The sequence below is a fragment of the Nomascus leucogenys genome, chromosome 24 (assembly GCF_006542625.1).
Source record: "Nomascus leucogenys isolate Asia chromosome 24, Asia_NLE_v1, whole genome shotgun sequence".
Taxonomy (NCBI): domain Eukaryota; kingdom Metazoa; phylum Chordata; class Mammalia; order Primates; family Hylobatidae; genus Nomascus; species Nomascus leucogenys.
Genome location: NC_044404.1, coordinates 16355034 through 16365022, shown reverse-complemented (window position 1 = coordinate 16365022; position 9989 = coordinate 16355034).

The following is a 9989-nucleotide window of genomic DNA, read 5'->3' as shown; positions in this document are numbered from 1 at the left end:
TCCCAGACCTGCCCGCAGTTCCCCATGAGCCCTCGCCCACTCCCGCACACGTCCCTCCCTACTTCTGTCTGTGGAAAATACACCCACCCTTCCAGGCTCAAATCAAATCACCCGTTTTCCAAGAGACCTTTGCAGGCCAGGTGTGGTGGCTCACGTCTATAATCCCAGCACTTTGGGAGGCCGAGGTGGGTGGATCTCCTGAGGTGAGGAGTTCGAGACCAGCGTGGCCAACATGGTGAAACACTGTCTCTACTAAAAATACAAGTTAGCTGGGCGTGGTGGCACATGCTTGTAATTGTAGCTACTCAGGAGGCTGGGGTACGAGGTATGAGAATCACTTGAACCCAGGAGGTGGAGGTTGCAGTGAGCCAAGATCATGTCACTGCACTCCAGCCTGGGCGACAAGAGCGAGACTCCATTTCAAAAAAAAAAAAAGAGAGAGAGACCTTTGCAGAGCCCATTCTGCTGCCAGGCAATGGGGACACATCAACCCTGCCTCCCCCAGGCTCCTATCGTGGTCGGCTGTGGATCACAGAGGGCTTGAATGGCACTCAGGTGTGTCTGTCTGGCCCTCTCCTCTGAGCTTGTGTGTGTGTGTGTGCGCGTGTATGTAATAAAATGCTAATAGCTAATAATTATTAAGCGCATTGCATGTGCTGCCACTGTTCAAAGTGTTTCCCAAGGATTAACTCATTTAATCCTCCCAAAAACTCTGTGACTTAGTCCTACTACTGCCCCATGGGCTGGGGGCCATATTTCCCGTCTGTCCAGGACGGCCCTGGCTTTGGCCTGTCATCCTGGTATAATTGGTTGTAATAGCTCCCCCTTTTGCCCTCTGTCTTTAATTGGACAATAATTGATCCAGTCACCCTACCATGAAGCGCAGAGAAGTGAAGGGTTTGCCCAGAGCTCCACAGCCAGCAAGTGGCAGCGCCAGGATTCGAGCCCAGCCCCTTGCCGCAGGGCTTTGCTCTAAGCTATCAGTGAATTTCCCAGTGAGTGAGCCTCGGTCTCCTTATGCTTTTCTCTAGACCCTCCTTTTATTTTACAAGATTCTTTCTTTTTTTGTTGTTTTTTATTTTTTCCATTTTATCACATCTGACTCAGTCTCCACGCAAGATTCTTGAAATCTGCTAAATGCCATCCGCTGCCTGGGGCTCTTCCCCACATCCTCAGCACGATCTTACCAGCTCATGAGTAACACCCTGGAAGAGGGTGCCCCCATCACCCATTTTTTTTTTTGTTTTGCGAGGGAGTCTCACTCTACCGCCAGGCTGGAGTGCAGTGGCGCGATCTCGGCTCACTGCAACTTCTGCCTCCTGGGTTCAAGTGATTCTCCTGCCTCAGCCTCCTGAGTAGGGATTACAGGCGTGCGCCGCCACACCCAGCTAATTTTTGTATTTTTTAGTAGAGACGGTGTTTCACCATGTTGGTTGGGCTGGTCTCGAACTCCTGACCTCGTGATCCGCCTGCCTGGGCCTCCCAAAGTGCTGGGATTACAGGCTTGAGCCACTGCGTCCCGCCTCCCATCACCCATGTTAAAGGTGCATCCAACCTCTACCACATAGAGGCATGTTTCATCTGTGCCGCTTTTGACCTTGTTTCTGTGGCCCCACGTGGTGAGATACTTTTCTATCACTGACCCCTGCCTCCCATTCAGTGGCCAGCTCCATGAGGATGGGGACACGCCTGTTTTTCCCTTAGATCCCCAGACCTGCCACCCGGTGGGTGCCCCCACATATTTGATGAAGGAATCAATGGACTCAATGAATGCTGCTCCGTGCTGGGGAGAGAACAAGGGCCGGGAGAGCCCAGGCTGCACCGTCACAGAACTCCTAGTCTGCCAGAGAGAATATTCAAAAGCTAAATGTTGTGATATGACAGGCATGGGGGTTGTGGGACCCAGGAATTGAACAACATGCTCAGCCTGTGGAGAGTCAGAAAGGCTTCCTGGAGGAGGCGGTGTCTAAGCTGAGATTTGAAGGAAGAAACGGTAGGGAAGAATGAAGGGTATTCCAAGGCTAAGGAACAGCAATTGTTAGGCTCAGAAGCTGAAGTAAGGCCAGTGTGGCTGAAGGCAGAGGGCAGGGGGCCGGGTGGCAGGTAGGGGCAAGGCTGAAGGGGTGGGCAGGGTCTGAGCCTTGTTGCTGTGCTGAGGATTTTATTTTTATCCTAAGGGTGGGCACCAGGAAGCCGCTCAATGCCCCTTAACTGACAGGTGGTGGTGGTGGTGAGCCAGGATAAAAGGCAAGAATATCTCAACTTTTACTTTTTTCAAAACGGCTCTGTCCTCTTTTAAAAAAATGGTCTAAGTGTTGACTCACACCAAAGAAAAGTCGATTTATGACTTTTTTGGTCGACTTATGACTTTTGACTGTGCTCACAATCAAAGCAGTCTAGGGCAAAGGTGTCCCCAGCTGGCTGGGAACCGAGAGGGGCCCATGGAGAGCCACGTGGGCAGTGCCCACCTACGCCTGTCCCTGCTTATTATTATTATTATTATTATTGTTGTTATTATTATTATTTTTGAGACACAGTCTCACTCTTTCGCCAGGCTGGAGTGCAATGCCACTAAGGATTTGCCTGTCCTTGGTGGCATTGCAGCCAATGCTGCCTGGCACTGCCGGCCTGCTCTTCAGAACCACGGCCGGCCGGGGCTGAGCCACTGAGGACGCAGGTGTCCTGGCCCAGCCCCCCACGACCCCTGCCCCAGCCATCTGTCCCACCCCCAGTCTGGGCGGCTGGGAAGGTCCATTGTGGCGGCCTCTGACATCACAGCAGGGGGCAGCATGATGTCACAGGGCCCCATTGTGGCTGCGCAGGAGGGTGTCCCGCACCAGAGGCCTGCTCCCCACCCCCAGCCTCCAATCCTATTAAGCACGGGCTGGGGACAAAGGAAGGCGCTTTGTGTTTTACCCATGTCTGCGGGAGGGGACGGCAAGAGGTTGTGCATTCCAGAGCCCCCTCCCCCCGCCCCACCAGCTGGGCCTCCAGGTCAGACTGGAGACCCTGCTGCCACCCCTGTGGCTGTCTCCATACCCCAGCCCTCCTGCCCCCCAATCCCCCTCAAGGGAGACCGCAGAGATAAAGGAGCTCCAGGCCCCCTGCCTCCTGCCCGCGCCACTGTCAAATCTAGGGCCAGATCCCAGGTAGAGGAGGCTGCAAGCAGAACCTGTGGGGTGAGGAAGAGAGCCCTGGGGGGCCTCCCAGTGGGAGGAGAAGGGGGCCAGGAGAAGGAGGCCACGAGTCTGCTGGAAGATAAGAAGACCCCAATCCCTGAAAAACAGGCCTGGGGGAAGCAACCTCAGGGCACAGGTGGGGGACACAGGCCTAGAGAAAGACAGGGACTTGTCACCCAGGGCGCCAATGAGCACTTATTAAACATCTACTGAGAGCTACACTGGTCTGTGAGGGGGTCGTTTAATCTCACAACCCTGGAAGTTAATGGCTGGCACCAGCCCCAGGCCTGGCTGCTCTGTACAGGCACTTAGAGAGGGAAGCTTCTCATGGGGACAGCTTGGGGACAACTTGGCAGCCCCCTCCTTCTCCCAGGTGTCCCTGAGTCTCCAAGGTTGGAGCTTTGAGGTCAGGGGACTGATTTGCAGGCCCTCCCTTTGCTGAACCTCTGCTTACTCATCTGTAAAATGGGCCTGACAGTACCTCCCTTACAGGGTGTGGGGGAGACCGGTTGAGAGTGTGTGAGTGCCCAGAATGCTACTCACACCTCACCCCTCCCTCAGCTGGGGTGCAGGTATTTCCCTAATCCTGACACCACCACTCCAACCTCTGCCTCTCCTTGGACTCCAGTCCCCAGCCAAACCCCCTCCCAGGCTGGCATCGGCACCCTTTAATGGACCTGTCTGGGCCCTAGGCTGGGAGGAGGGAGCGACTGACCAGGGGTGCCCGGGCCGGGGCAGGTTGAAGTTTCAGGAGAGGCCTCGGCACCGCCGCCTGTACGGTATGAGCTTCTCTATCTTTGGCCGAGGGCCTGGGCATGCAAGGAGACCGGGGGCGGCTCAGTTTCAGGCAACAAAGCCCCCTTTCTCCCCAACTGGAGGAATGCCTGGCACCCCTCCCGCCCCTGCCTTGTTCCATATCTGCTACCAGGACGCAGACCCCAGTGTTCACTCTGTGGAGCCCAGGCAGAGCCCGAGAGGCAGCCATGGCCCTTTATGGGGTGGGAGCACCACCACCCTCCTCAGCACTGTTCCCCCCACCTTCACATGCCCCACTACATACACGCACATGCGAAGGCATGCAGCCCTGGCCCCCCAAACAGCCCGGCCCTTGGGTTGGAGCCCCAAGCTCTGCTCACAATCAAAGCAGTCTAGGGCAAAGGTGTCCCCAGCTGGCTGGGAACTGAGAGGGGCCCATGGAGAACCACGTGGGCAGTGCCCACCTACGCCTGTCCCTGGTTATTATTATTATTATTTTACTATTATTTTTGAGACAGAGTCTCACTCTTTCGCCAGGCTGGAGTGCAGTGGCATGATCTTGGCTCACTGCAACCTCCACCTCCCGGATTCCAGCGATTCTCCTGCCTCAGCCTGCTGAGTAGCTGGGATTACAGGCACCCGCCACCACGCCTGGCTAATTTTTGTATTTTTAATAGAGAGGGGGTTTCACCAAGTTGGCCAGGATGGTCTCAATCTCTTGACCTCGTGATCCACCCGCCTTGGCTTCCCAAAGTGCTGGGATTACATGCGTGAGCCACCGCGTCCGGCCCTATTTTTTTTGTTTTTCTTGAGATGGAATCTCACTGTCACCTTGGCTCATTGCAACCTTCACCTCCTGGATTCAGGTGATTCTCATGCCTCAGCCTCCAGAGTAGCTGGGACTATAGGCGTGCACCACCACATCCAGTTAATTTTTGTATTTTTAGTAGAGATGGGGTTTCACCATGTTGGCCAGGCTGGTCTCAAACTCCTGGCCTCAAGTGATCCACCTGCCCGGGCCTCCCAAAGTGCTGGGATTATAGGCATGAGAAAATGCACCTGGCCTAGGCCAGATCTTTTTTTTTTTTTGAGATGAGTCTCCCTCTATTACTGAGGCTGGAGTGCAGTGGCGTGATCTCAGCTCACTGCAACCTCTGCCTCAAGCAATTCTCCTGCCTCAGCCTCCCCAGTAGCTGGGATTACAGACATGCACCATCACGCCCGGCTAATTTTTGTACTTTTAGTAGAGACGGGGTTTCACCATGTTGGCGAGGCTGGTCTGGAACTCCTGACCTCAAGTGATCTGCCCACCTTGGCCTCCCAAAGTGCTGGGATTACAGGTGTGTGCCACTGCGCCCAGCCTGTCCCTGATTTTTTGAATCAGTATTGGCTCGAGAAATTCGAGTGGGAGACCCTGACTCTGTCCAAGCCCCTCATTTTTACTAAGGAAGGTGTGGAGGCCCAGAGAGCAGGGATTGCCCAAGGCCACAGAGCCTGACTGGGTGCAGACCAGAATCGGGGAAGGCTGGAGAAGGCCACCCAAGTGCTCTGGTGGGGCCGCACCCCCAGCTCAGCCCAGGGCACGAAGATCTGGCCTCCCCGGTGATGGTGGCACCCTTTGTATAGATGAGAACACTGAGACTCCAAGAAGAGAGGCCCAGGGTCACCCAGAGGAGCAGAGTGAGAATTAAAGCTCTAGTCCATGGATGGGGAGGGCGACAGTGAGCCCCCAGGTCTCCCCCTGGGCACTACAGACCCAGCACAGCCCCAGGCCTCGGCTGGAGACTGCTCGGTGCTCAGGCCCGGCTGCTGCCCTGGCCTTGACCCCTGAGTGGCGGAGCTGCCCCTCCTGCCACAGCCCTGCCGGACTCTGCCCAGACACCTCAGGAATGCAGGGGGAGGGGGACTCAGGGAAGAGGGACCTGGGATCCGGGGTGGACGGAACAAAGAAGCCGTGTATCTGGGCTCTCCCTGCACCCCCAGCTGGACCACAGTTGGCAGAGGGAGGCCCCCAGGGGTGGCTCAGGCACGTGCCATCGTGTGCTGTGTGACCCTTGGGATGTAGCTGCCCATCTCTGGTTTCCTGGGATGCAAAGTGGAGTTCCAGAGCCTGGGCTCTAAGGCAGAGGAGCGTGTTGAAGCTCTGAGGTTGGGGCTTCTGGCAGAGAGAGGAAAGAAGTGGGGGCCCAGCCCTGTGGCGGGCTCCTCTCCCTGCCTCCTCCCGCAGCCTCAGGAATCGCCTTAATTACAGCGTTAGCCTTGCTGCGCTTCCTGCCATAAACCCAGGAATCTAAATTAGAAGGCAGGAGGTCGGCTCCCCCTTCCCTCTGACCCTCCAAGTCTGCCGGGAAGTTCTCCTGGAGACAGGCTGCCAGCAGGAGCCAACCTCAGAGGGTGACTACGGAGGCCCGAGAGCCTAGAGGAGGGTGGGAGGCTGTCCACAGAATCTTCATACCTGTCACTGTCCAGTGCCCACTTTGTGCCAGCAATTCTGCAGAACTGATGTAAAGGTTCCTGTTGACAGAGGAAGAAACTGAGGCACGTGCCCAAGGTCTCCCAGAGTGATGGTGGCTGAGCTGGCTGGACCTGGGTCTCTGGGTCTCTGGTCAGGGTTGGCTGCCTTTGCAGAAGGCAGACTAGCTTGTGGGGGCAGAGGAGATGGCCCGTCCACATGGGGTGGGGTGAGGGGACCCTGAGCCATGCGTAACCCCCAGCCCCAGGGGGAGATGGGAGGGAGGCTGGCAAGAGGGAGTGGGCCGAGTGTATCTGAGCAGAGAGCTTGATTTCTGCAAGCCCTGCCTGGGCTCCCTGCTGTGGCTCTGCTCACTCCTCCCTGGGACCTGACTAGATGGGCCAAGCCTGCACGGAGGCCAACCGTGGGCAGGGCGAAGTCAGATTCAGAGAGAAACCCAGCCAGGGACCCCTGTGCACGAGTCTGAGCATATGAGAGTGTGTGTTGGTGTCCTTGGGCGTGTGTGCCTGTGTGTTTCCATGTGTAGAGTGTATGTGTCACTGTGTCTTTGTGGGAGTGCGTGCTTTTGTGTGGATTTGTGTGTGACAGTGAGTGTGTGTGTGTGTGTGTGTGTGTGTGCACATGGTGGGGAATGAGGTCATCTGGGCAGAAGGGAGCTGAGCTTGTCCAAACCACTGGAGCCACTGAGGGAGAGAGACAGACTCAGGAAGGGGGGCAGTGGGTGATGAGGCTGGAAAGACCAAGACTGAGGGCGGGAAAGAGATCAAGGCAGAGAGGACAGATGCAGCCAAGGACCGGGCAGGGGACGAGGTAGGGGTGAAGCAGACAGACAGAGAGACAGACAGGATGATGGAGGATAAGGGGGCAGATAAGGTGGGAGACAAGGAGAGGCCCAAGAGAGGCCTAGAGAGAGCGTGTTTGAGAGAGGGGGCGCCAGACACAGTGGCTCATGCCTGTAATCCCAGCACTTTGGGAGGCTAAGGCGGGAGGATCGCTGGAGCACAGGAGTTTGAGACCAGCCTGGGCAACAGAGTAAGACCCTGTCTCTACCAAAAATAATTTTAAAGATTACGTGCCTGTAGGCTCAGCTACTCTGGAGGCTGAGGTGGGAAGATTGCTTGAGCCTGGGGGTTCGAGGCTGCAGTGAATGAGACCCTGTCTCAAAAAATAAAAAGTTTGAGAAAGAGGGACCCAGAGACCCAGAGAGCTGAGAAGAGGGAAGATGGGCCCCCAGAGGGGAGGGCAGCTATTCAGTCTAAGGGGCTTCCCGACTCCCCTACCCTGAGTGGGGGATGGAGGGAGGACCCTTTATGGTTATTTTTATTTCAGGTTGAGGGCAGTTTCTGGAGACCCTGATACCTGCATCCCAGGGGGGCCTACCTAGGGAGCACAGGCTCAGTGGGGGCCAGGGGTGGCCCCTGGACGGCCCCCCAGGCTTGGAGTGAGTCGGGGTGGGAGCCCTGGGGGCACTTCAAAAGGAGCTGCAGTGGAGGGGAGGCCAGTACAGAGCCCCCATCTGGGCAGGGCTAGGGCAAGAGTGAGGTGTCCCCTTCTCCTCAGTCACGTCCCCGACCCTCTTTGATCTTCCCACCTTCTGACCCCTGGAAGGGGCTTGCCAGGCCCCACTGGCCCTATGACCTGCCCACCTTATCATCCGTGCTCTCCCCAACCCTGTGATCTTCAACCAGGGGCAATAACCCTCCCCACCACCCACCCAGGGGACATTTGGCTCTCTCTGGAGACACTTTTCTTTGTCACAGTTGGAGGGATGTCACTGCTGGTATCTGATGGGCAGAGGCGAGGGAAGGTATAATCGTTCTGCAACAAAGAATTTTCTGCGCACTCACCTTTCTTTTGTTCCTAGCACATGTCATGCATGTCACGTTCATTTCTGCCTTGGGGCCTTTGCACTTGCTGTTACCTTTGGCCAGAATGTCCTTCCCCACAGATCATCACACTGCTGCTTCCTTTTTATTTTTTGAGAATCTGCTCAAAAGTCCCCTCCTCAGAGCGGTTTTCCCGATACCCCCAGCCTCCCTGCACTCTCCATCCCAAACCTCTGGTTCTTTCCTTCACAGCACTCATCCCCAAATCGTGAGAATCTTATTAGTTCATTTAGATCCTTATTTACAGTTTGTCTATCCTCCACTTGGCTCTGGGCTCCATGAGGGCCAGGGACTTTGGCTCTCGGCAGTACCCGCACACAGAGTATTGAGTGACAAGATTGAGACCTCACTTAGAACAGCCAGGAAGCTTTGCTTAGGAGACTTTGCTTGTTAACTCATTTCAGTCCTGCGAGGCATGCACTGTAGTTGTGACCATTTCACAGATGGGGAAACTGAGGTTCAGAGACAGCAAGTCATTTGCCAAGTGACATAGCTAGTCAATGCCTGAGGTGGGATTTATGCCCAGGCAGGCTGACTCCAGGTTCACTCCCTAACCACCACACAGCAGCCTCGTAGAGAGTTGAATGTATGTCTCGGCACCAGAAAGCACGTCCTGCAACCCAGGCCCTTGTCCCTCCCTCTCCCTGGAAAAGCCTCCCCACTCTGGGCCTGAAGCTCTGTTCTCAGCAGAGCTGTGGCTTCCAGAAAGAAGCGGGGGCCTCTTCACTCCAGGTCAGCAGGGAGCTAAGGCTCTTGTTGGCAGGTCCCTACAGTGAGGAGATTTGGGGATCCAGGTGTAGGGAGGGAGCCCCAGGTCTCAGTCACCTCAGTGGGGCTACAACCACTGAGTCACTGCTGACTCTCCCAGGCACTGGGTACAGCCGCTTGTGAGAGCCCTGCCCTCCTCCAGACCCAGAGCTGAGCAGGAGGGGCCTGGAAAGAAGCGCATCCCTTTCTCATGTCCCCTGGGTGGGGCAGGGTAGGCCGAGCACTGGAGTGAGTCTGAGGGCTGTGTTAAGTCCTGCACGGGGACCTGGAGTAGGTAAGGAGGGCCCCACTCGCCCCAAGGCTAGCCTCAAACTCCTGGACTCAAGCAATCCTCCCATCTCAGCCTCCCAAAGCACTGGGATTACAGGAATGAGGCTCCCTGTGCAGCCTCCCCAAAACTTCTTTCCCTGTCCTCGTTTTGCTGTCCCTTGAGGCCAGGAGTTCAAGGCTGCAGTGAGTTATGACCATGCCACCGCACTCCAGCCTGGGCAACAGAGCAAGACCTTGCCTCTAAAAAAAAAAAAAAAAAAGTTTTGGGGAGACTGGGACAGGACCGTGCAGCTGGTGGGAGAGTCACAGAGATACCAATGCCTGGCAGAGGGGCAGAAGGGGATGAAAGGAGATAGTCAGTGGGCTCTGGGCTGGCAGGGGCCTCCTGGCTGGGAATGGGGTCAGCAAACAGCTCTGGGCCAACTTGCAAGCTCTTCCCCCGTCTCAGAAAGCAAGGGCTGCCCAGTTTGCACCCACAGCTTCCTGATGAGCACTTCCTGATGTCCCTACTGTGACCCCTCCCCCATTTTAGTTGCTGCTGTTTACTAGGGGCCACCGTATTAGCCAGGCTGGTCTCAAACTGCTGGCCTCAAGTGATCTGCCTGCCTTGACCTCCCAAAGTGCTGGGATTACAGGCATGAGCCACTGCACCCGGCC